The following is a 27,437-nucleotide window of genomic DNA, read 5'->3' on the forward strand; positions in this document are numbered from 1 at the left end:
TCTCTTAGTATCAGTTTTGGGCATTTGATGTAATTGCTGCCAATACAGTAGCAGGTTGCTCAAAGCCATGACTTAGAGTTAGGATCCATCTTTCCCCCAGAGTTTGTAAATACAGCAGGAATTGTAATACCCAACTGCCGGATCCTACGCTTCCCAGGGGACCCTGATCTTTGCAGTGTCATGTGGGTCTTGCGATTGCCTGACCCCATTCAAACATATTGCTAAGAAACGTTGTTGAATTTTTGGCTGATGTTGAATTCGTAAGTACTACAACGACAGGGTAAAACATGCATTGAGAGCAACTGGAATAACAGCCACAATGTGGCTAATTATTTTGCATTCTTTATTGAAGACATCAAGCTCTCCTCACAGTGCATTACAGCTACAAGACTCCTCACCCTCAGTAATAAGCAACAGAGGCAGATTTTTCTCTGTTGTGACCAGAAGAATCTGGCAACCTGTGTAACTGTTGGGTGCTACGCCCCTGAGAATCTTGTCCAGAGATATTTTTATCTAAAATTTCATTTCTAGAATACCAGCCTAAATATTTCACCCCTTCATATTTTCACATCCGCCTCTTCCCTTCAATGCAATTTACAGCTCCGATCTTGCACCGTGGGGCCACTTCTGTAGGCTCCCCTTGCATGGGAGGCAGGTTGCTGCCTGCACATCACCTTCGATGATAAAACACCAGCGTTACCACGTGAGAGGATATGGTGCACCTTCTGTGACAGTCATGGCAGAGCCCCCAGTAACTCTGTTCCCTGCATGATAAAAGTAGCCTCATGCCAAGCACTGAAGTCACTCAGCAAATCCCTCGCCCCTTATCGTAATTAAGTCCCTCTCGATGACATGGAGCAAGAGATAAGGGATTTGTATTTGAGACGTGAAGAAATCACTAGCATGAGGTGGTGCCAGGGATGGGGGCCGTGGTGCAGGATGCCCTGGTTAGCGTGGTGCTGCCAGCAGCCCTGGCGCAGGGGGAGCCCCTCGCTGGTGACTTTTCTTTTGCAGCCACAGGGATGGGGGAGGAGGATGCAAGTGCTGACCATTCCCAATGTCACCTGCAGAGAGCCATTAGCCCGCTCAGCCCTCTATTCCTACATGCTGAATCAAATTAATCTAACAAAAACAGATGACCTGTGAGCTCAGCCTGCCTTGCAGCAAAGTCAAATGGGAGCGAGGGGCAGCGGCGGTGAGCGAGGCAGGGAGGACCGCGCTGTGCCTGCAGCCCCTCGCTGTGGCCTCCCGTGGATCTCCCTCCCTTGCTGGCTGTCACTTCCACGCACCTCAGCCACCTCTCCCTCCGCAGCCAGACTAACCCTCTGTTGTCTACCTTGGTCTGGCTGTGTGCTACCCCCTCCATTACACACATCCACACACACACACACACAGAGCTGCTGACCTAGAGGTGTTAGCCACTCCGCAGCTGCCGTTCTTCTCACATTAATCTATAGGAATCAATGGACATTTCATTAGAGTAATCAAGTGTGGATGCATCCCGCATTTATATCCTGCGTCTTCCCCCCTCCCCCCAACTGCTTTCACAGGCTAATTGGTCCTACAGCAAAGACTACGTGGATATTTTTCCCTACAGATGAGTGTCAAGAGCTGTTTTTTACTGCTGGTTGAAATACCTATCAATAGGGAGGTAGTATAAAAGCCTTCACCCATCAGGCTGTGTTGCTGATGCTAATACATTATGCACCCTCCGTTCCCACACACCCGACTCCCTCCGTTACACCTTTATCCCATACGACTGCCTCATTTATGTTTACTTTGATAAGAGAATTAACCCACTGCATTTTCCTTTTCAAAAGAAGAGCGCAAGAATTAATACTCCTGATTCAGTTCACAACACATTGAGGAAATTTCTTACATATTCATATTTCACCAATAACCTTGTTATTTTCAGTCAAATCTCTTCACTGTGCTTGCCATGGTATCTTATTATTTCCTCTGCTATTTTGTGGGTAGTATGTGTATTGGTATACAAGGAACCCTTGTGAAAGGTATCAGCACCAGCATTGTTTCCAGCACCCTTTGTTGTCTGGGGGGGGTGGTGCTCTCCTCTCTGCTCACCTCCACAAAGACAGCAGAGGTTTAACAGGGCACAGGGGGGCTGAGAAAGGTCACAGGAGCTGCTGTCCCTGAAATGTGCATGTGACAGGAGGCGGGTGACCGAGTGGTGTTCTTGCGGCTGGGGGACCAGGGGCTCTGTTCAGACCATCATTTGGTGAGAGTGAGAAAGTGTGACAATGCTTGTTTGAAAGAAAGAAGTTTGAAAGCGAAATTTTTCATAAGATCATGGATTTTTCATTTGAAAAGAATATAAAAAGCTTTTACGGGAAGACGGACACCTAACAACTCATCTTAAAAGTGTACGAAAACTTCAGAAATGCCATTGTGGAGCAGGAGGCGGCCCAGGGAAGGCAGATGGTGGCTCAGGGGTGCTGTGCCCTGGGCTGCGGTGCTGCTGGAAGAGGGCACAGGGGGCAAGGGCCGCTGCGCAGGGTCCCCTCCCTTGCTGCGACCCTGCAGTGGGGCAGGGCAGTCCTGACAGCCCTTCTCCAGGCGCACCCAGACCAGGCAGGCTGCAGGAGAGGAGAAGCCCAGATGCTGTTGAGCTAGAGGATAACGCCTTGGTAGCTGGCAAGTTGAGAGTGGACAATTTGCTAAGGGAAGAAAAGAAGTATTTAATCTGTTTTGGTTGTTGTGGAAGAATGCAGGCTGACAAAACTAGAAACCGCTCACTGTTACTCACAGAAATGCTGCAGCAGACTGAGGGTGATGTGGGAGTTCATCCTGTCATGCCATCACTGTACACATTGCTTGGCCTGGGGAACCGGCAGGGAGGAAGAACAGAGCGCAGGAGGCAGCAGAGATGGGGGTTTAGCCTCCTCTTGCACTTACAGCAAATGGGCACCTAAACTTTCCTCTCTTGGTAAAAATTGTTGACCATTAGAAAAATGAGCTGAATTCAAAATCATTGACTTGTGATAAAGCTGATAGTTCTGGCATGTTATTACCCATCTTTCAAGTCATGTCACACCTGAAAAGAAAGCATATTTCCTAGGCAGAAAGGTACTTGAGTGAGAGAGATTCAAGTGAAAATATCTCTTCTTTGTCCTGTTTTTAGAACTCCTGCCATGGGTTCCATGGATTTACCCTAGGTGAAAACAGCACCATTGGCTGCTGGTGCTACAGTACCTTATTCATAAAACATTTAGATATGTTGCAGGGATGTGGGATTCCTTCTACTATCCTGACTTTTCCATGTGGCAAGCAATTTTCAGTTTTGTTTAACGGATACTTTTTTTTTTCTTTTTTAAACTAAAGCCTGCTTTTTGCTTATGGCCAAATTCATGAAACTGCAATGAAGGAAAATGAACCCGCTGAAGGGGATTGACCCCAAATGCTCAAGAACAGGTCTTTCAAGACTAACGAGAGAGTTTGCATTTGCTTCTTCTTCCAGATCTCTTTCCTGAGGGCACACTGCATAATGCAAAAAGAGCTACGTGAAAAGTTTGGTGCAGAGAATGAAAATAGAACCATTCGGCTGTTTTACAAAGAGATGAGGTTCTCTTCCCCTTCCCCCTCCACACATTTTTCACTGTAAGCGAAAATGAAACTTGTGCTTTTCAGAGGAAATGGCTGCTAAAGGTTAAAGGGTAAGTCTTCCTTGCTGTAAGCATACATTTTTGCAAACTGAATCTTAACCATGTGGCTAGCAGCACTGACACCGAAATAACTGCAGAGAGCTTGGAAGAAGAGTAGGGAAATAGAGGGCAAGAACATCATAAGACCATCCCCAAATTAATTCATCTGCTCTTTTCTCTCCTTCATTTGAGTTCTGGCCACCTCCTTTTCCCTATTACATATTCCACTTTAGAAACAAGATCATTATTCAGAAGTGGAGGGCATGGAGCTGTGCCAGGGAAGGGCAGTCACTGTGCAAGGAAGCATGAGCATCTCCCCAGGGCTGTCATGTGGGTACCCACAAGGGCAGGGAAGTTTGGGGCAACAGGTAACTGAAGCCTTGACTCCTTGCCCCACCATACCAGCCAATGAGCATAATTGTGCGGCCGATGTACCTGCACAGAAATACCGTGTCGCACACCACAACCCACTGAGAAAAGAGCAGAGGGAGACAGGAGGCAGGTGCCGCCCACTGCAGCTTGCCTCTTTGCTTGCTTTTGTGGTGAGAGAGCCCTCCATTTGGCTCTGGATTTTTCCTGGTGAAGGAAGCCACAGTGAAGCAACATCCAAACAGTCTTGAAAGCAGTTTCTTGGACATTAGATATATTCCATTTAGTGCAACACTCCTAGGAAATATTTGACCCCAAGTACACACAAACACTCATTGAGAATATTCCTGGATATTATATTAAATACAGTCTGTTATATTAAATACAAAATACGATGAACAGAAGTCCAATCAAAAACGTACCTTCTGGCAGTGTATTGTTTGCAGAATGCAAACATGGGTAAGATTGAGCATATTAACACAGAACATAAATGGAGAGCAACAGAGCACAGATGTATATCCATAGAAATTACAACCGCTTAGTTTTAAATGAAGACAGTTGTTGTAAGATAGCAATTCGAGGTTTGAGGAGCATTTTGAGCATTTTCTTCTGCTTGCCTCTCCAAAATAAACATTGATTAAACACTTGGGGAGGTGGTGGGGTTTGGAGCATTTAGCTAAGAAAAGCTAAATTCTCAGTGAGGCATTTTCCCAAAGGGTGCAGTGTGGGATGAGCAGAGGGATGGCTGGGAAGTGGCTATGGGCCCCCAGGCCACGGCAAGCCCAGTCTGAAGAAGGCTGCAGGTGCCACGTCTCCTCTGGAGAGTTCCTGCAGCCATCCCAGGGCAACAGACTGCCCAGTGGCTGCACCCGCTCCTTGGGGCTGGGGACCTGCCTCCCTGCCTCAGAAGCGTGCAACAGAAATACAACATCACAGGAATGGTTACTGCTGGTTTGGGGTTACTCCTACCCAGGAAAGACTATTTCCGTTTCCTTCTAAGAAAGCTGAAATAGCCAAAGTTTAAGAAGCTTCTTATGCTTGTTCTGTAAAGCAGCTCTTTGAATAAGTTTTTGAGTTATATCAATAAGTTCACATCAAGGAAAAAAAAAAAAAAGAGAAACTAGAGTTTTTCTGAGTTTGGACTTTCTGTTCTCCAAGTCAGTTAATGGGCTGTGTGGGCCCAGTTTCAGCTCTCACCGACACCACAGTGCCTTCGTGCTTCTGACCTCGGTGGAGCTGCTTTGATTTGGCAGCCACTGACAGGTGAGAATCAATCCCCAGATACACACCGCAGCATCTCTCCACTTGGCAATGGGCATAGGTACACATCCGCTTTCTCTTAAGACCGTAACATGTGTTTTTAATTTGCTATGTGAATTTTCACTGAACTTTACTCCTCGACTGTTGCAGATGTGATTCCAAGGATTACTGAAAAAGGGTCTGCACAGATTTTAACTTCTTTATGAGATGTAAAGCAAAAAAACCCCCACACCTATTTCATCTTGCAGTAGGAATATTGAGAACTTCAATTCTAACTGATCCCTCAAAGCTGAGTAATTTCTGATAAAGCCAGAAACATGTCTGTGTTGGTCTGCATCAAATACAAAGTTGTGTTTGGTATTTGACATTCTCAGCATACTCAACATGGACCATCTCGATGTAGCCTGCTGAATTTTTTGGATAAGTTTCTTGGCTAAGTTGAGACACTTGAAGAGGACACTAAAAGCAGCCCGAAGTGGTTGTATACCTGCACCCTAAAAAGTCAGAAACATGATTCCCCCCCGCCCCCCTCCCATGACAAATTAATGTATTGTACAGCCTTTTCTGACACTATAGATTCCCTTTCTTCCCACAAGGATGGAATGAAGACAAATTATTTGCATTCAGTCTGCTGCATAAAAATTGTCTATGGAATAAACACCTTTTTGATTTAAAAATGACCAAACCGCCAGGCAAAAGATGAGGGCATAGAAAAATGGTGCTCTATTTCATACAGTCCTGGTACTGTGCTCAAATGTGAGAGCTGGGCTGAGAAGTTTTGAAGACAGAGATGCTAGTACTCTGTGTCTGGGCAGCAGGTAGAGCGCAGTCCCAGTTAGTCCCTGTGGCTTTTGCATGCAAGTGGGAGGCAAACCGGTGAATGAAATTACAATCTCAGCCAGGGTCTTCCTGAACTCTCATTTTGGTGGGAAGGCTGGAAGATGGCACACCAGCCTTTGCCCTGACTATACTGATTGGAATCTGGGTATCAGTCACTGGCATGACACAGAAACCTGCATATTTCAGCTGAAATTTCACTCTGTGAAAAATCTATGCCTTTTTTGCACTGTATATTTGAGTTTCTTCATTTTTTCACAGAAAAAAGCTTCTAAGAAGTCAGTCCTAGGCAATATGCAGCCAGCAAGGTGGCCAAAGGCTACCCAGGCTTCTTACTTTCCTCTACCCGTTCCTAGGTGTTTAGAGCCAGTCTTCTTTTTTCACATGCTAGTTGTTTCTGTGCAAGTTGAGTGGCCTATCTTACAACTGCTTGGACTCAGTTTGGCCTTTTTCAGCAGAGCTTCCCTGCATAACACGGTCTGTGCTTGCAGAAATACCTCTTTTGGAGACCCTTTCCCGCAGAGGGACTCTAAGGGGCAGCATACATACTTGTAACTGCAATAAACAAAAACATTTCTAAACATATATGCACTGCCAAGATAAGGGTGAAGTTGCTGAAAAAGTTTTCATATATGGTATTAGAAAATATGTATCAAGGGTTTTTATTCTATTTCTATAAATGAAGAAAAGTAAATGCACTATAAGGACTACGCTGAGATCTCTGGAAATTCCCCTTTTCTCCCTTTATCTACAGCAAAGGCAGAAGAAGAGGCAGTCCAGGGAAAAGGCATTCTAAGAAAACAGTTATGTCCAAAGCCCAGGTCTGTACATTATTTATAATGTGTAAAAACCTATACACTTGGTTACCACTAGAACCTGCTTGTTTGGAGATGGGGATTAGACAGCAGCATCATCTGTGGCTTTATAAACTAACTGATGGTCTTCCTCACTTTTTAATAGCTGCAGCTGATGTATAACTGAAGGGATCACAAATGTCTTCATTGTCTGCCCTGTGAATCACCAGTACAGAGGAATAACACAGAATACCACTATGTGGTAGTCATAGAAACCACAGTTATCAATATAAAGGGTTTGAAAGTAAGTATAAAACTTTCTGTTATTTAACTAAAGAATATTTATCTCAACACATTGTTTTTCCAAAACATAAGCCTAAAGCGCTACGTTAACTCTTGTAGATCTTTCGGTTTGTTGATTGTAACAGAAAAACGTAACCGTCGGGGAAAGAGCAAAGCTATTCAGAGCTTGTGTGGGGAGTAAGGGGGTCAGGCTGATGGCAGAGGATGGCAGCAGATAAAGCTACCTCCAGGAGAGGTTCTAGACGGGGCAGGGGAAAGGATTACATTAATCCCTGTCCCACTTGCAGACCCTGCTGGCCTTCAAAAGGTATTCTTGAGCTGAAGAGATGAAAACATTCCTAGTGTTGGATCTGTTAAGAGGCTCTTCATAAAATGTCACGGAGCTGGTTCAGAGAAAATGGATCCACTTCCTTTCATCTGCCTTGAGGGTTTTGACAGTTGTTGGGGTCTGTGAATTTGCTAATGGCAGGAAGAAAGGCTCTAAAGTGGTAGAAGCGGGAAACGAATCATGCTGATGCTGCTACACTTGCGGCCCCCAGACCTGCGCTACAGTTTCATTTCTGTGATGGAAGTCCTTCACAAAGGCTGGCCAGTGAAAATGAACACAAAAAGCAAGACATTCTATCAGCTGCTTTCCTCCCTATTCCATACATCTTTAATCATAAACCACAACTGATTATGATGACGAGCACCCACTCTGCAGAAAAGCTTTCTTGCCTTCCCCTTTGCCAAGGGGTGACAGGAATGACCCCTTGGTCAAACTTTGCTTTGGCATTTCTAACTACACCTCCTTTAAAAAAAAAAAATAAAAATATCCCAAAGTACAAATACTGCCAACTTTTATTTATTTATTTATTTTTAAAGTGGTCAGATTTTAAGGTAGATCAAAAATTGAAAGTCTTCAGAGTTTGCGGTGTGCTTATTGCTTTACAAAGTGTGGCTGGCAGCGGGCACTTTACTATATAGCAATAAAAGAGGAAGTGTGAGGACTATTGCACTACGAGTTGCAGCCGGCTGCTCGGCACTGCTCATGTTGCCCCAGGTGGCTGCAGGGAATGGATCGAGGCTATTTGGAACCGGGGCTGAGTGCAAAGCCTCACGAGTCAGTCACATAGTTACAACAGACCGCTGGGCCACATACAATCCTCTCTATTTACAGAAGTTGGTGGACTTTCCTCCTCAGCTAAAGAGGCTGACGGCCCCAGAGATGGGCTTTGAGTTTTTGGTTTGCACAGATCAGTGGACTACAAGGAAAACTACAAAACCAACTACAGACAAAATGGCTTCTGAATGTTACCTGCTAATCCACAGCTGTGAAAGAAAATTCACTAACAGAAAGGACACCCAGGAGCAAGGCAAGGGAAGAAGTTCCTCTTACAATACACAGATCTGTGCAAAACCACAAAACGCTCTAGTAGTGGGTTGCTGCTTACTGCATATACTGAATGAAAAGAAAGACTTGTTGAGAGTCAATTACAGGTTGCTTCAGCCTCTCAACAGCTGCCAAGTAATTTGTAATGAGACTTAGAAAAACTATAGCTTTTAAGGTTGGTTTGTGACCTGCACTTGTGCTGGCCCCAGAAGAAGAGGATGGCCTGAGAAGTTCCTGAGTGAGATAAAATGTGAGTAGGAATATGCAGGTGAAATTTCAATTAGTTTTCACCATCAATCTTTCAGCCTAATGACATTTAATTTGCATGTGACCAACCCTGCCCCACAGATGGCTATGGAAGGGAGGGGGTAGAACAGAAAAACACAAAGGTGGCTTGGATAGCTTGAGTACAAACATCAATAAACAAATATTTATTACTAATGATAATGATTCTGACTTCTTACGCAACACTGAAAATAGAGAGCACTGTGCAAGCATTAACTAATCAATTATCTAATTAATGATTCAAGACCTCAAATCAACAACAGAATAAGGCAAGTGCTCCTCTGGAGCCGCACTGCCGTGGAGGGGTCCTGTGCATCCGCAGGGCTCTGCCCTCCGCACGGGAACTCAGTGAGCAGCGTCAAAACCTTTCCTCCCTGCCAGCAGTGTGCGTCGCATGGGCACGGAGCCACCTGATCCTTCGGTAACATTTCACTGGCAGCTTTGAGGCAGAACAGGCTCTAAGCACCGCTTCAGCAGGTTTTCAAAGGGAAAAGTGGTAAGTGGCAAAACATGCAAACAACACAACTCTTAATTTAATGCTAAATGTGAGACATTTGCTTGATAAGATGAATTCTCAATTATCTGAAAAGCTACTTGATCCTAAATTGGTGTTGCTGCTTTGCCAGCCAATTACAGGTTCACAAAGCAGGTAGATAGAGGATGAAACATGCAAGACAGCCCAGTGTTCTGGGGGAAACCACTAGCAGGTCCCTGAGACAGCATTTCTCTGTTCTTCCCTGCAGAGCACTGCTACTGGCACCAAATCCCCGTGCTACCCCAGCGAGGGGGGCAGGGGGTGATCGATGTGAAGGGAATTATCTTGCTGAGCTCACTACAGATGCTGCAACAAGTTTCCAAGGATTCTGGCCTATATCCAGCCCGAAAAGTGAGGTTTTGCCTAGTTTCACTTAGGTACAACGTTTTTAAATTCAGGCTTAGGTTTAGGCACTGCAGAAAGGGCTGTGAAATGCAGAGCTGTACAGCGGTTGCTGGTGAGCTTGGCTCTCTGCTGCCAAAGCCATGGGGAAGGAAGGAGGTCAGCACAGCGCGGTGCACGCATGCACGCAGCCCTGCCATTTCTCAGCTCTGCCTCCCATTCGGGGCAGGTCCTCATCCTGCAGCTGCTCCAGCTTTGTACTCAATTAAGCTTTCCAGCTGCAAAATGTTTGGCTGGTACAAAAAGTAATCCCAAATCATTTGTTTAGCACTCATAATAATATAAAGGTAATCAGATTTGTATGGCCGATTGAAACATGTAAGAGTAAAGAACTACTTTTTTTTTGTTTTTACAATAATTAGGAAGGCTGCTGTGTTATATAATCGAATGCTGGGCGCCTTGACAGGTCAGTGCTTCTTACAGTAATATTATTTTAAAGTATGTTTTCATTTGAGATGGCTAAGCCTGGCTTGTATGGAAATGGAGATGCTTCAGGTTTATGAAAGGTTTGCTGTGGATTTTCACAGACCTGGTTGATTATTTTTTTTTTTTGTGTGTGTCAAAATAAAGCTTATATGTCAGAGGATATTTTAAGTTTTCAAGTCTGAGGTCCAGATTTGTTACTGGTGTAAATGCCATAGAGGTAACCAATAATCTGACCCAGATTCTGGACTTTAGACAGATTTTATCATCCCTGAGGATTATGTAGAGCTCACTTATCAGGAGGAGAACCCAATCACCTTTCTCTGCCCCTAGTCGAAGGAGTGGACTTTGCAGCCACATTTAGCAGTGGCTACTTTGTCTGGGAAACGTCTCGGCATGATGTATAATAAATGGGACTTCCTAGATCCGAGTGCTGTGAAGCAATTGTGCTGCCTTACTTCTTTGTGTAGAGGCATATGTGAATGGTCTCAGTGTCACAGAGATTTGTAGATAACCAAAGCTTGAAACTGTATGGTTTATATTTTACTGATGCAAGTTCCTGCTTTTCATTGATCTTCATTCACTAAATCTGGACATTTGGCTACTGGAAAGCACCAAGTAGCTTTTAACTCCATCTTTCACCTCCCTCCAGTGCCTATTTAAGGCACTGTTTTGTTTTATCATAGTTATGAAAGTGAAGGGGAACACCTATTCAAACATCCCAGAATATTTGGAGAATTTAAAAACCAGGCTGAACTTGGGTTTACATTTGAATCTTGGGCTCCCCTTTACATTTTATAGGGAAGCAATTGATCCATGTAAAGTGCTTCTATCTCATACTGAGAATGGCAGCATGTAGTGTCTCAATATTTTATATGAACAATTCCTGTTTTTAATGTTTTATTAATGTTAGCCTGAGACATCATGTGTACTGTTTAATTGCTCAGCTGCAGTTGCTCCTGTACTGAGCAGCCTTAAAAAACAGGGAAAAAAAAAAAAAAAAGAAAAAGAGGTGAAGTATGGTATAGGGTGGTTATTGTCCAAAATACAACTGGATTTCAAAACTGAGCCCTTTGAGTTTATTTTCAGGTCTTAGAATTTAAATTGCCATATGGCCGTTAGATGCCATTCACCCCCTAAGATGAAGTCCATACTCCAGCTGTTGATTCCATTGCACAAAACATCTGCACAATTTATTCAGGACTATCTGATGCTTTGCAGGGTCCCGAGCAGGGCTGGTATTATTCTTTCCAAACAGGAGGGAGGAGAAGTAAAATATCTTCATTTAACTGCCAAGGAAAAACATGCCTCTCAGGTCTGAGAGATTTAGACCTTCTTTCAAGTGTGCTGCGTACAGATATTTCCAGACATGAGATGAAAACAGCTTGTGTCAGTCGTGTTTCTTTGAAAGAACCTAGTCAATCTGCAGAGGCATTTCTCTTATCCTCAGATATTTTGTGTACATTGTTCTATTTTTGACTTAACAACTTGCCTGTTTAAATCACTGCAGAACATCAGCTAAAGCAAAACTGCATTTTGCAGATCCACGACTGAAGTGTTAACATATTGTGGTCGCAGAAAGCATAAAAAGGACAGACTAGAGGAAGGGAAAGAATTTTCATTAGAGGATTAGTTAGACAAAACAAGGTAATAAAAGAGACTCCAAAAGGCTCACTCTTTAGAGATTTCCATAATTTTGCTCTTTACAAATGAGTTTAATCACCCAAAGGAAGAACCGACAGGCAGGTGAGGAAGTGGTCAATAAGAAACAATAACTGACCACTGCATTACTGGGATATCTCATACACATCAGGCCCAATATCCGGATTGCTAAAGTAAGGGAATAATGAATCCTGACCCATGTTTGTATCACTGGGGCGAGTTCCTGAGATCTTGTTCTACTCTGTGGAAAAAAAAAAGAGTTCCATTTAAAATTTTCCCTGTCATCTAGGGGCTGCTAGATAGCATACATATAGGATGTATATTTTGGAGGTCAAATAAATCAATAAAAATCAAAACAAATCAGAGACATGGTAAACAAACAGTCCGACATTATTAACTAGGTCAGAACAATAATTTTCCTATTTTTTTCTTCTGTGCTTGTTCCTCAAAAGCTTTAGTGGAATAAACAATTGAAAAAAGAAAATGAATATGTAAAGTATCTCAGTCTCTTCCCACATGTAATAAAATGAAAACAAATGTTCTCACTTCTACAAACTCCACCACATCAAATTAATAATGGAAAACATCACATCAAAGCACTCTTTGTGCTCAATAGCCTGTGGCACATTTGGACTCATCAATAGATGTTCAACAATATTACAACTTGTTTAAATCTTGGTAAAGTAGTGTTATGTACTATTGTTATTGACTTTCTTTTTCTAATTATCACCCAAAGGTGACAGATGATACAGCACTAATGATCAGACTGTTTAAGAGCTGAATCAGCTTAGAATCCTAACTCATTAAACCTCAGCAAGACTAAAAGATTCCTTGCGCTTTAAGGCTAAAAGCTTCACCTCATTGACAACGTTTTGGTCAGTTATACAGGACACACCATCAAGAAATTTTAAGAAATTTTTCACTGGGAGTATAATTTGGTGCTTTTAAAGATTTTAGTCCACTTAAGTGTCTAAATATTTAAAAGTACGTGAAATGCATATAGCTGTCATGATAAAGACAATGTCTGCAGAACCTGTTTTGTTATGCTGAACCTTCCCTTGAATCTGTTTAAGCTAATAGTAAAACCATTCTTGATTTTAATAGAAGCTGAAGTCAATAGGAGCTGCAGATCCACAGCATTTCTTTGAACCCATTTCTTTCAGTCTGCTCAGAAGCAGGGACCACAATGATATCTCTGTGGTGTATTCCAGTTCACCTCAGCTTTGCTCCAAATTAATTATTTTTTATTAAATTAGCCACTTTAGCAGTAAAATGTGGCATTCTTACATCTCAGTTTTAGGTACATGCTAGTTTGGTCAGGTTTTCTTTCTGTTGCTTCATTGGATATAGGTTGGGAATGAAATTCCTGGTGCTATCCTTAAGTATGAGAAATGACAGCCATGCCACCGGTGGTAGAGGAGATGTGACATCCATCTGCCTGTATGCTCCAGATTGTCCCAAGAAACCAGACTCTTCCAAGACTCCTGGGTATTTTTAAAGGGTCCCAAGTACAACAGCACCTTCAGTCTCTTGCTGTTCTACTCTACATTGTATTTGCTCTATTTGATTTGTGCTACTATTGATACTCCTGGACTAAAAGCTCAAAGACTCAAAATGTGACCCAACTTTCTCACAAACTGATCATCTATGACAGCAGCGAACAACATTATCGAATCCCTCTTTCACAAAATAAGTACTTGTTTGCAGTTTGAGAATGGTTCAGGTGGAAGAACATTATGAGAAAAGCCTAAATGAGAATTAGTAAAAAATTGATGCCAGGATAGTAGCAAAGCCCCTTTGTTTCCCACAAACACCGTGGTGCCTCTCGCTCAACAATTATGCGTGAGCTAGAGGTTTCAGGATGCTTGTGAGATGCTTATTTTCTCTCTCCCATATTTTTATAGCCCGTTTGGGACCTTTGTAGGCTTATGCTCATTAATCCCCTCATAAAAGGCTCGGGTATCAGGTGCCTCCATGACCAGCATTCAGACCATTTGAGCAATTAGAGAGAAATACCACAGGTCATTCTTAATTTACTATAGAAAGTTTGACTACAAACCTGCAACTCCAACAGCCTACTCTTGTAACGAAGCCACAGTACAATCACTCCACCCTACATATTTTCCCACCAGGTGTTAGGCAAAGTGTTGCAAAACCGCAATCCAGCAGAACTTCAGTCCCAAGTGTGCACATGGGGAAGTGCCACCTATTTGTCTACAAAGGGAATTTTAGTCTCAGTTCAACTGGTTCAGAAACCTATTTGCAGTACAGACTCCTGACATGAAAATACTTCTATGTTTTTATTTGTCAGTGTTTTAGATTGCTTGAAGTTAACTTGGTACGAAATCAACTAAGGCAAAACAAATAAGGAACTCATAGCAGAAACAGCATCCAAATAAGAGGTATACACCAGTTTTAGTCACAACACAACTATTTTTTTCTTGAGAAGAAGCTCTAATAGTTCATAAGTCTTCATTCTGCAAATATTTATTGTGGTCTCTCTTAACAGCAAGAGTCGAATCGGAGATCTCTGGAGCTCAAAGTAAAGTTTACTAAGGCCAAACTAAGGGATGAGGACACGCTAAGCTCACATGTTTTGTGGCTGCACTGAGGGACAAGCTGCAATGGGCTCTGACCAGGTAGGCTGGTGCTGCCTCTAGCCTGAGGATGCTTGTCCAGAGCAAGCAAAATCCTCACTTGACCAAACTTCCATTTACTTGGCAGTGACCACAACTAGAAGCATTGGCCTCTATACCTTGCGCTAAAAGCCCTGATATCTTAGCTTAGTGTGCTTAATTTAAAAAAAAAAAATAATGCAGGGCTCAGAGGATGCATTTTCCAGTGAGCTGTGTTACTTCAGCACATAGAGCTACAGCAATTAACTTTTACCATCAGGCAATAGTCACGCCGATCTCTGTATCTAGTTTCTCCCCCTCAAGATGTTATAATTCAGGATAGTACTTATCCAATTCACCAGGCCACATTCCTTAAGAACAAAGTAAATGAAACTAATAGGTATTATTACAGGGGCAGGATTAGCAACTGAAAACTTCCCTATGAACTGCTATCTAATAATTTATGACAGTTTTGAAGTTTCCTGGCAACCAGAAAAACAGATTAATAAGTCCATAGTCCGCCTCTGATATTATCTTTCCCCCATTACCAACTTTTGGACCTTGCAACGTTCATTTTCACTTTAATGAAATTCACCGTAGTGCAGGGAGTCAGTGCAGGACTGGCAGTGGTGCACCAGTTGCAGCCCAGGTAAGATTTTACCCCAGGGTCAGAGGAAACCCTGAGTTAGAGCAGCACAGCACTGAGCTGCAGCGCAGGTTCTTCTGCCTGACGTGTGGATAGAGTGAAAACACAAAAATACCTTTGGAAAGAATCTTCCTACATTAACTATTTTTGTGCCATGAGCTTCCCCAACATGTACTCTGCAGATGTGTCTCAAGTCCACAAATGATGCCTTGTTCTTTTTTCCACTTCTTTTTATGACTACACACATGCTAAACCAGTCACAGACTCACCATGCTGTAGACACTGTGCAGCTCAACGAATGTTGTAAATCCCAAATGACACTGGATTGTCTTTTGGGACATTGCTCGTCCCTTTTTCCTCAGGTTGATTGAGGCTGAACCTCCTGGGCATTTTGAGTGGGTTTGAGTCTAGGTCCAAACAATACATCGAGCTTTAGTTTGGATAAAGGTAGATTTAAACCCCAGTCTAGATCCTCTGCGTCCCAGCTGTGCAGTCCCCAGCCAGAGCTACTTTGGAATCACAAAATGTAAGGGCCAAAGAGTACTTTGCAATATTGACATTCAATGGAAAGGTTACCTATTTCTCTGTGAGTCCTTCAAAACAGACTGCCAGCGATTCCCTCATTTTTCCTTCTCTACATATCTCACCCCTGAAGCCTCCAGCTGCAAGCACTATTCTTCTTCGCTGCCTGTCAACACGAGCAATTAATGGCTCCGAAGAGCTGCTTTGAATGACCCGTGTGGTCCCACCCACAGGAACTGGCTCCGAGATAGCAGTGCCAAGTAGTTTCATGGGAATCCATAGTGGAGCAATAGTTTTACCCGGAGGTGATAATATTTTGGCTAAAATTGTGAATCAGTTTTAAGCTGTGTGCTATGAGCCTCAGGCTACTTTTTAAATTCTCCCCCAAAGCTTACTGTTTTTTACATGAAGAGGCCATATGTCATAATAAACATCAGGCTCGGGATCGGCTCACACTCTAAATGTCAGGCTACAAAGCTACCTTTAAAGATTAAATCTCTGCCCTCTTCAAAAGCGAGGTTGAAGAGAGGGATGGAGAAATCCCAAATACAGAGAAACTTACAAATAAAGTGAAGTTTACTACTAACAAAACGTATCTTGCAAAACCAGACTTGGTGCTTTTCTGTTGGAGCTGCCCTCAATAAAATGTGGGTGTCATTTGAAAAGGACATCATTTCCAATGAATTCTGAAAGTGTCACACAGAGTATTGATCGATCGAGTCTTGCCGTCAGCGTGACCAGGGCCAGCAAAGAGCTATCCCTGTGATCCAATTTTCAGAGCTCACAGACACCTCCAGTCCCGGGCAAATGGCGTCAGCAAGCGGCAGGAGGGGTCTGGGGGAGGGGAGGGCTGCGTGGCAGGGACAGTCCTTGCACTACTGCCTACTTGTCGAAGCATTAAACATTATTAGCCACAAGCGTGGCACGCCTGTTGTGCGGGAAAGCTGTTACATTCCTGTTTTTTGCGTTACCAGCGATGCCGAACCATTTGTAAGTCAAAAGTAGGTCCTTATCAGCAAGATACACCCCGATAAGATCACAGTTTTTACAATTACTTCAGCGTTCAGCCAGTTTCCCGCTTCTGCCTACGAACTTGTACGTACGGCACAGAGCCAGGCAAGGGCGGCACGAGCTGCAAAGCCATCGCTTTCCAGATACGGCTCCAGCAGGAGCAAGGCAGCGCGCTGGCTCCCACACGCTGCAGTGGGTGCTGCCCACCTGCGCCCTGTGCCGCTCCAGTGTGGGGCTGCGGGAACCAGGCTCCCCTCCTGCAAGGTGCGGAGCCAGCCTAGGGTTCTAGTGTAATACTTTGGACCTGCTATTTACAGGGGCTCAGGTACTAAAACCGATTAATCTTGTAGGAGAAGCTGGAGAGAGAAATTCTCAATGCCTGCCATGAAGCCGAGTAATCTCAAAAGGAAACCATTGTCTCAGCTGAGCGGCTCCTGGCTTGATTTTGAAAGCGCTGGGCAGGTGTGCAATGGGGATGGCCCCCCGCTGCCGCACAATTAGAGATGTGTCTTGGTTTTCTCACGGAGAGAAAGATTATGTGGGATCCTAGCACAAAAAAAAAAAAAAAAATATCCTTCACTGGACTTCCATGCACCATGCACCAATGAAATAACAGGAAAAAGAAAAACAACAATAAAAGGAGAGCAGCCGATTAAGAGAAATAGAGCGATTTGCTTTTTGTATAAAGCTGGTGTGGAACTGCAGCAGGTGAGGAAAGAAAGATTAAATGGGATAAGTTAATTACAAACACCTTCTTGTTATACACCAGATAACAATATGCTGACTCATTGTTTCTCAATATATGAAATATTTGCTCCTGCTGTATTGTTTCCTCTTTGCACCAAGTGAGGCAAAATCTTTCATTACTATCACAAGGAAATTACTTTTTTTCCTAATAATTATTTATATGTTAAAATAAACCTAGCAACTGAAATGTTTTATCAGTCATTTCTGGCGTTGAAAAAAGTTTTTTTTAAAAACAGAATGGAAGTGTTTGACAGAAATTGAATTTTGCTGAAAATATTGATAGCATTTTCAAAAAGGACATTAAAAATGTAAACAACAGCTTAAAATAACCCCCACAGTTTTCACTTCATTTCTTAACAACTACGGAGAAAAAACAATGCAGCTTCCTGATGCGATTTATGAAAGAGGGGTTAGGGGAAGGGGTTCCGCTGTCTCCGATTTCTTAACTTGAAAATAACAATGATTTTCTTCAAAAAAAAAAAAAAGCAAAAAAAAAAAAAGCAGGCTTTAATCAAATTGAGACAAAAGGTGCCCTACAGTATTGTGGGATTTACACCTATTTTTTAATGAACAGAAAATTTAATGCCCCAACCTCCTAACGAGATTTTGCAGGTGGACTCCAACAGTGACACAGAAGTAGTTACTCCCAGTGGTACTCAACAGGCTCATTTCAAGATTGGTGTCTAAATCGGCAATATTTCTGCTACACCTGAGGAACTCCCATGTCTGAGTGAGTATAGCACAGAAAAAGCAAGGCTTTGCAAATAGTTATTTGAATAATATTTATGTTGAAATTTGTTTTAGTTTCCTCTAAATTTTTTGCTTTAAAAAGCACCAATGGAACTGCAATTCTCACAAGTCATCCAGAAAGTATACTCTAGAGTTTGCACTGTGAATTCACCAAGCATAATTAATAACAAGGACAGCAGATGCAGCAAAGATACGTAGTGAAGCCTACTACAGGGTAAACTGTGTTTGCACAGAGAGCATACCACCACTTCAAGCCACAAACAAATCAATCAAAGTCAACATCTATTTCCAAATGATTTGAAAACAGCACAAAAGTAACTAATCTAATAAATTTTTCATTTGAAGTCCTCCACTCCACCACAGATGAATGAAAAAGATATACGAAACAATCATGCAGTGCTCTAGAGAGAGACAAAATTCTCCTTACCTTAGAAAGGACTGCTACCAGCTGATTTGAACTAGGTGAAACCCAGGTGATGTGCTCAGGCTGAAACCCTCTTGTTAAGCCTCCGCTTATTTTATGCTGCCTGTGCAGCTGTGTGTGTCTCCTAATGGTTGCACCTGAACTTTAAGGTGCCTGCCACTTCCCCTAGAAGAGCCTTTGTTCCATGGTTTATAACTTTGCTAAGAGGTTTAACTGCAGAGGTCTAAATTTCTCTTTCTGTATAGTGGTTCTCATAAGCTGACTTTTTTTCCAGAAGGTTTTGGTAGAAATGGGCATATTTGAACCCCTACTGAACCGATATCTGGTCCTAGCAATACGCATATAATCCATGTCAAGGTCCATTTCACCAAATACAGCTTTTTTGAACAAAACCTTCTCTGCTTCCCAATATAATATCTAAGTATTCGTGGGATGAGTACAGAATGAGCTCATGTGAAATGAAGGACCCTGAAGTTCAGTACTTGTCTAAGGTATCACTGATCGCTGGTGCAACTGCTGCTGCTCCAGATGAATGGGATCAGCATTGAAGTGTCTATGCGGATTGTACCGTACGCTAGCAGCAGCAAAGAAAGGGTGTTCAGATGCAAAATCCTGGCTTTCCTCATCACTGATGTACCTAGCCCACAAGCATAAACATAAAATATGTTTGTAACGAAATGTTTCTGTTGTTCTGGGCACTAATAGGAGAGTAGTAAAAAAGGGCAATCCTGGGATTTTATTCTAAAGGGACCGAGTCAAAGTCCTTTCAGAGCTGAAGCTCCTATCAGCTTCAGTGGGGTTTGATTATGGTCCAAACACTTGCAAATGATTTCTCCGGAGGTTCATCTGGGTAACCCACTCTTTGCTGCCACAGCTAAGTATTGACAAGGTCTGTTTCCAATACTGTTCATACCTCTGTCATCACCAACTTTGACAGCAGCACTGGGCCATCCAACAGAGATTAAGCAGAATTTTTTCCCTTGACTTAAGATATTTTATAATTTCTTAAATTTCTTACAGCAAGTGAATGTTTTGCAGTGAATCACACAGCCTAAATCTGAAAACTAACAGGAAATTAAAGGAGAGCAATCCTTCTTCCCTTTCACCACTGTAAGCACTATATATTAGCTAGTGTAGTTCATAGTTTTTTAATTTTAGCCCTTTTTAAAAAAAATTGTTTTGCTGTACTAACAGGATGAGGGCTTTTGATTTTGATTGTTCTCTAATAACCATAGCTGGTGCATCTGGGTCTGCCTTTTTGGACATCAAATGCCAAGCTGTGCTTCTGGGTCTGGCATACATGCAGCTTCCCATAAAGACTCCTGGAATAAATCAGAGCATCTGTGGGGCCAGCTAGTCCAGCCGTATACGTACCCTGTAGGAGGGGAATGGCAGGGCACCTGTCTCTTCAGGTCTTTTCCCTTTCTTTGGGCCGGTGTTGGGATGCTCCTAGTCTCTCCTCAAAAGCAAAGCTCTGGGATGAAATCTTTACTAGTCAATAAAGCCTAATATGATATTTAAGTCCAAAGCTAGGATACTGATTTCCCAGAATTTCTTGTTTTTCACTGTGTAGACAAGTAGACAAAATCTCTTCACAGTTATTCCACTGTGCAAAGCAAATCCCGTTTTGGCCTCTGCTGATCTCCCAGAACAGTATCTCTGTGATGCTTCTGTCCAGAGTCACTTGCTAGAGTGTTTTTTACACTCCAAGGACCCATTTTCAGACTGCTGTCAGACTTGCAGAGACCCAGTCAAGTTGCCAATGGGAGTTTCACTGCAAGAGTAAGTCCCAGTGAAATAAAAATTCAGAAAAAAGTCCAGAAAACTGAATTCTCGATTACTTGACCAGCATTATGAAAAATGGGACTACACATAACATTAGGGGAGCATTTAGAGAATATACCAGGTCTCATTTCTCCAGATTAGGCTTAAAGTTTTATTCAATTATAATGTATGTACTAAACCCTGGTATTTTCTTGCCTGAATTCTGTTTAAAACTGAGCAGGATGTTGGCCTACCAAAGTGAATGAAAGAAAAACCTTATAAACTAAATTTTGCATTTCTTAAGTGCAGCTCCTTGAAGTCAGACTATTAACATCAAAGCCAACCACTTCAATATACATATTTACTTGTCAATACTGTAGTGTGCGAACTTAAGCTACCAAATGCAAATAAACTGGGAGTCTTTCTACCCTTTATACTTCATCTGCGTATGGTGCAGGAAGGTGAATGCTGTCTTGGAAAACCTGCTGATAAACAGAAGGCAGCAATATTGTACAGTGCTAACTACCTTTGGGCAGAAATCACCCCGGCTGCATTGCTTAAGGCACCAGCCAGCCTCCCCCGGCAGCAGGCACACCTTCAAGCAGACCAGCACATGAGCAACAGGAATGCCTGACGCTTGTGCAGCAGTGATGGCATCGCAGAGAGTCTTACCTGGCAAGAGCAAGAAACTGCCCCCAAATCTATTGCTTCTGAGGGTTATGAGAGAGAGAGTCTCAGTTACAAGAGGTTAAGAAGGTCCATCTATCCTCAAAGAACAGGATAAGCAGTTGTTCATGGAGCCTGAAAGAAATGCACGTCCTGGAGGGGAGGCTGTGGAAGCAGGGAAGCCTGAAGCTAGACTGCTTGTCTGTCTCTGCAGGAGCCACACCACGGTGAAGATCATCTCTGCATTTGAAAAATACCAATTGAAGACTAGCTATCCTGTGGACCTGAACGGGCACAGGGAGGCACGCAGTGAACCCTCTGTGTCCCAGCCCTCTCGAATACCTTGCCTTTAAAAGAAAAGAAGGATGCCACTCTTGCCAGCTTTCCCTAAGCGTGTTTGGCACTGCTTTGTGTCCTATGCTTGCCTCATTAAGGAGAGAATGAAGGTGCGATACTCTGAGTAGGAATCACTGCCTACATTATGTCAAATCCTTCATAGAAAGGAAAAAATCCTACTGTGGGGCAGAAAACCCCTGCCCGTCTTCAATCAATCCTCACTACCACCAGGCATCTAGTCAATTTTTATTCAGTCTTCTGTAGCTTCGACTTCAATGAAGTGGCACAGCAGGGCCAGCCCAGGCAGCTGCCAGGCCCTGGCTGCCAGCGCACCAGTGCTGCCGAGGAGGAGGGTCAGCAAAGTCCAGGGGGGACGGTGAAGGGGACGCAGGAGTATTTCAATCCGTGCCCCAGCCCTTAATCATACACTCAAGGTTCAAAGCCTTGCTGGGCTGCTGGCCGCTGATCCCATCTCAAGGTGATAGTCACCTCTAGCCTTTCTGCAAACTGCAAACCTACTGTCCATCCATCTTAAAGCAGCTTGACACTGGCTTCTCTACCCATTTTACAGCCAGCGAACATTTCCTATTGATTTATTGATTTCTGTCTGCCTGTGGAAGGAGCTCAGAACAGACTCTATGTGCTCTTGCAGCCTCCTGCATAGATTTTTTTCTCCCTTTTTCCCTTTTTATCCAAGCTGTGTTAGCAGTCTGTGGTGAAGCAGGAATTAGACCATGCGGGAGCCCAATTTGCTACTGGCGAATGTGCCAGGCTTTTCTTCCTCTCCCTACCTGGCATGCAGACCTCCACTCCAACTCTCTGCCTCCCATCTCCTTTTCCTCCAGGAAAGCTGGCAGATCCCTGCCTATCCGACTGGTTCATCTTAGTTAAAAACCTCTGCTGCTTCCCTTCAGATCTTTTCCCTATCATTAACAGGTGTTTGATGTGCCTGTGAACGGTGCTTGTAATTGTGATTCCTTGATTCCTACTGGGTCAGAGAAATGTCTTCTTTTCTTAGTCGATCCAGAAAAGGGCACACTTTCTGACCACATACTTATCTGCATGAGCGCAAACCTCTACATATTAATAGACACATTTTATGAACTTCAGAGCCCTGTGGGGGCCTGGATATTTCCAAAGTTTTGGATTGGGGAGGGGGCATAGACTGCTCTCCACCTCCTAGTTACCAGTTCAAATGGAGCCCAGGTCACCAGTGATTGAAAGTTATTCCTGGCGGATAGTGGTTTAGAGCCCTACATGAAATTAGTGCCGTTAGCAAGAGAGCTCCCACAGGTCAGATGTCCACGTCACAAAAAAGCAATCTGGCTTATCGTTCTCCACAGCGAGGCAAGCACCGAGTGAGCAAGAGGCTGCTTTTTCTCCCCAGTCTCAGAGGTGGTGCCTCCAAGCTCTGTCTCAGCTGTGACAGGGGGAAACTTTTGCTGCTGGCAGCCATGCTCTTCCTCAGCTGGGGAGCAACTTCCCGTGGGCCACCTCAGTCTGGCTCCAGGGCCAGCCCCAGCGTGGGGTGATGCTGACACTTTGCCCTGGCTGGGCCCGTTGACCCATACTTCAGGCAAGTGAGGGTTCACCTTCTCACTACTCTTCATCCTCCTCATACCTCAGGCCGCACCAGCAGCAGTGACACTTGGTCAGAGAGCAAACACAATGGCACAGCAGGGACAAAAAGGCATTAGCAGGTAAGGGGCTGACCACTGTAAGTACAGTCTCACTTTTTCATGCATAAAACTGACAGAGGTTTCACTACAGGTGACTTTTGTGAAAAACACCTTGAAGTTATTTGATACCTGCTTCCCAGCCTCCCCTCGCAGTGCACACACCTGAGCAGGAGACACAAAATCAAACAGCAGCCTGCAGAGCTGGCAAGCCAAATATGCAGCCTTGCTCTCCTTTCAGATCACAGCATCTCAAATCTGTTTCTCCACACTCACGTCTGCAAACCTTCCCTTCACCACTCCTTGAAGGAATACACACAGGTGAATTCCAGCTAGGACAAAAGGGGAGAAGGAGAAGCCCACTGGAAATTGCTCCTCTCTCTTCCCCTTAGATCTGAGGGGGTTAATCATGTTTCCAGGCTAGTAGGGGCTGACCCAGGCACAGGGGCTGAAGCTCACCGCCTCTGCTCAGACCAGGAAACTGCAGTTTGTTTATATTCTCCTTGTCCCTCTTTTACAACACTCCTTTGGCTCAGCTTGGATTCACAGGAATTTCTGCTCCTTAATCTCCTCAGGGACTGGCTTGCTTGTGGCAAAAAACGCCTTTGGTGGACCCTAACCTCCCTCGCTTTGAGTACCCAGAGGATGCAGGGATTCAGCCCTGCTGGCTGACCCCAGGGGGAACACTGCCTTCACACCTCATCTCCACTGAGCACCCTTCACAGCCACTCCAGTTTAATTACTATCCCTTAGTGTCTGATTTCTTGACTACAATTTATTGCACCACAGAAACTGCTGTATTATTCTCTAATATTATGAGCTGGTACAGAGCGCCATGGATGTACTTCAGAGAGATGGCGAGAGATGTCTGCACTGAAGCTGTCTGTGGTTTTCTTTGAAGAAGCTGGCCTTGTGGACAACTATGCAATACTTACCATGAGACCTTGTGGAAAAATATTTGAGGAGTTGAAAAATATATGAACGTTTAAAAACTACCCCCCTCACTTCTGTTGTCTATTCTGATTTGTTGAAAATACAGCGCTGAGGAGACACTGGGGACTCTAAAATGTAGAAATGTCAGGCCTGAACGGGGAGAGTGTGCAAAGGGAAAGCTACAGGCATGGTTAAAGGTTGCATGACTGGCAGATATCAGGGGCTGGAGCCTGCTTTTTTTTAAACTGATACATTTCCAGTGGTGTCAATGAAATGATGCAGATTTACATCAGCACAGAATCTTGTCTAAAGTCCACTCTCTGCCTCACACACAGGAGAGTGTTTGTAGGGTAACTAGCACTGTTCTTTTAGGAAATTGCATCTGCTCATTTTTACATTGGGTCTATCCATATGTAACTACATGCATTTCAATGGGTTACTTCTGATTTACACTGCAGGCATCGTGCATTTTCCTAGACCAACATTAACTATTTATTGATCTTCCCAGTACCCCTGTGAGGAAGGCTATTATTCCCATCATAAAGACAAACAAGGATTACATTTTGGAGAGTGTCTGGATCTGGTGCACACATTTGGACCTCTTTTGCCATCAATTACACTTCTTACAGCTCTTATTTTTCCCCCCTTCCCCCCACCACCCCGGCCACCATATGTTTGCAGGAGAATGGAGAGGAAAAACAGCACAAACCATAACCCAGGTCTAAATGCAAGGTAAGTCTCTCTTAGGCTTATTTCACTTGATTTCTCCTTTTTAAAACAAAAAAAATCTCTCAGATCTCTTGAATTTGCAGAAAGTTGTTTCCAAGCCTTGCTCGTTTTCTGGTTGATCTGCTGCTGTTTCAAACTGCGCATGGAGACAGCATGAATTTTTCTGGGCACTTGGAGAAATGGGTTGCACCTGCAGCAGGCAGGGGAGCAGCCCTGCAGCCCTGCTGCTGTGAGCTCGGGGGCTGGCAGGGACAGTGGGCTGTTACAGGCAATACAACCTGATGTCAGTGTGTATTTGGCGTGGAAAGGGGATGTTATAGCTGTAAATTAGTAAGCGGGCTGTTAAAGCTCAATCCAAAGCACACTGAGTGCAGTGTTAAATTTCCCCTGGACTTCAGTGTTCCTCGTATCAGGTCTTTAATAACATAATTCATTAGTAAAAGGTGAAGAAATCTCTCAACAGCACAGTTCTTATTTCTGAATATGCTCTAAGATGCCTGGATCTCCTGCTCTGCCTGTGTACGTGCCACGTGCCAACCAAAAGTACAGCACTGCACTGTGGCTTCAGAGCTTCAGACCTAACCAACAGCTCCAGGAGAGTCCTAGCCTGAGACCCTGTCCTTTTCCCTTGGGCATTAGTTCATTCCTGGCAAGCAGCACACTGTGCCCTGCTTTGGCATTTCATGGACCCCTGCCTTCCATGCATGGGATTTCCCACTGCGGCTTTCCTTCCAGTTCTCCTCTCCCTGTTAGGAAGCGATGGAGCTGCATTTCTCTGAGCCACCAGTGAGCCCCAACTCAGCTTTAGGAATGTGAGAGGTGCAGCAAAGATACCACCAGCCCTCGGCACTGGTCCGGGCACTCCAGAGTGGAGTGCAAGTTGACATATTGAATAAATACAATTGGCACATGATTTATCAATTGCACCCCTTTTGAAGACAGGTCCTCTACCACAATGAGAGTCATGGTGTAACATCAGTTACATGAGCCCTGAAGCATGTCCTTCACCATATCTTCACCTTTGGTGCTTTCACAAGGCACCCACTTTTTTAGGCTTTCTATGTGAGCGGTCTAACCCTCAGTATGAGCTGAGGCACCCCACTGGTATGGTACCAGAGTTCATCAAAAGGCAGAATTTATGACCAGCAGAAAATTCAGATATTTCAACACTGTGGCTCTTAACAAGTTCAGGTGGAGTGTCTCAGAATTCAGAGTCTCAGAGATGAGCTCTCTTTGGCATCAAGCTCTGGTAAATGGTTCAGCTTGCTTTGGCGATGCTTCTTCACCCCAGACTGGAAGATGCAGCACAAACTTGTAGGAAAGCACTAAAAATAAAAGTTGCAATCTGCAGCATCAGCATATTTTAGGAATGAAAGTATTTACTACATAGGCAGAATTTTACCCTTGTCACTTTGAAAGTTCTTGCATATTGGGATAAACTCCATTTGCAAAGGATGTCAGTCAGATCTTTTTATGAATAAAGTGATCTGCTATATAGATCTTTTGTCAAATGACTTCAGCTCATTTACTAAGTCCCTCTATTTTACCCATCTTGCTTTGAGAAGACATTAGCTTGATTTGGTTTTGTTTCCAATGATGTATCTTCTCTTGCTTTTAGTTTTGCTGATCTTCCTCCTATCACTCTTGTTCTGTCACCTGCAGTGCCTCTCTTTACCGCTCAGTTACTCTCCCCGCGACCTATTTCATCCTATTAGGTAGACAGCTACAATTGGTGATGTGGCCCAGACAGATTTTCTTGTTCCTGATAATAAATGGAGTGTTCAGTTTTGTAACTCTGACCTTGTGTATAATTTTCAAAGATAAGTTTTGGGGAAAAAAAAGGGTTAGTCATTATAGAAATACTGTAAGGCTTGACAGAAAATAACATGGCAGAAAATTATGACAGAAATAGCAGAAAGCCACTATGAGGCTCTACAGTATCTAAATTATCTTTCTATATCCCAGGATTTACAATTATTCTCTAAGTTTCAAAACTTCATCTCCCTTGGGTCTCCCACTGCTATTGTATTTCTTATTTTCCTGCAAGGACTCCGCTTAGGCCTATAACTCTTTTTAATAATTTTTAAAAAAACAACTTTCAAAATGTTTCGTCTACTACTTATCTTATTTGCTACTAAAAATAAATATTTTGTACTAAGAAATTTTTCAGTGCTTCCTGACCTCAACTCATTGTGACAGTAACGCTGAGAAGGGGTCTGAAAGAGTAGCAAGAACTGCTCCAGGTAATACAGACCAGACCTGTGAGCATCAGCAACAGGCAGTGGGAAGCAAGTGGCAGAAGATAGAGGCAGAGGACCATGAAGGAGGCAGGTGAGGACATAGAATCACAGTCATAGAATGGTTTGGGTTGGAAGGGACCTTAAAGATCATTGAGTTCCAACCACCTGGCATGGGCAGGGACACCTTCCACCAGACCAGGTTGCTCAAAGCCCCATCCAGCCTGGCCTTGAATGTTTCCAAGGATGGGGCATCCACAGCTGCTCTGGGGCTGGGGTGGAGAAAAAAAAGATACTCGTCCTGCCTCTGATGACAAGTCACAGAGCAGTCGACTTGGCCTGATCCTGTTCTCTTGTTGTTGCGTTAGGGCAGCAACAGCCCCAACGCAAAGGCTGACTCCCACTCTAGCTTGTTGGTGGCGCAAAAGTACAGCATTCAGAGAAAAAAGTACTGGGCAGTGCATCCCAAAGCAAAGACAG

The 27,437-nt window shown here is 43.6% G+C and overlaps 2 long non-coding RNA genes across 5 annotated transcripts in view; one reads left to right on the forward strand and one right to left on the reverse strand.

The window, feature by feature from the left end:
• Nucleotides 1-27,437, reverse strand: part of LOC114014880 (uncharacterized) — a 121,374-nt gene that overhangs the window by 57,513 nt on the left and 36,424 nt on the right. The gene's annotated exons all lie outside the window — the stretch shown is intronic.
• LOC114014881 (uncharacterized) lies at nt 9,133-24,121 on the forward strand. Its single transcript, XR_003558571.1, has 3 exons — nt 9,133-9,375; nt 23,009-23,379; nt 23,634-24,121. It is a non-coding gene; the product is annotated as an uncharacterized LOC114014881 (long non-coding RNA).

Source organism: Falco cherrug, chromosome 7 (genome assembly GCF_023634085.1).
Source record: "Falco cherrug isolate bFalChe1 chromosome 7, bFalChe1.pri, whole genome shotgun sequence".
Taxonomy (NCBI): Eukaryota; Metazoa; Chordata; class Aves; order Falconiformes; family Falconidae; genus Falco; species Falco cherrug.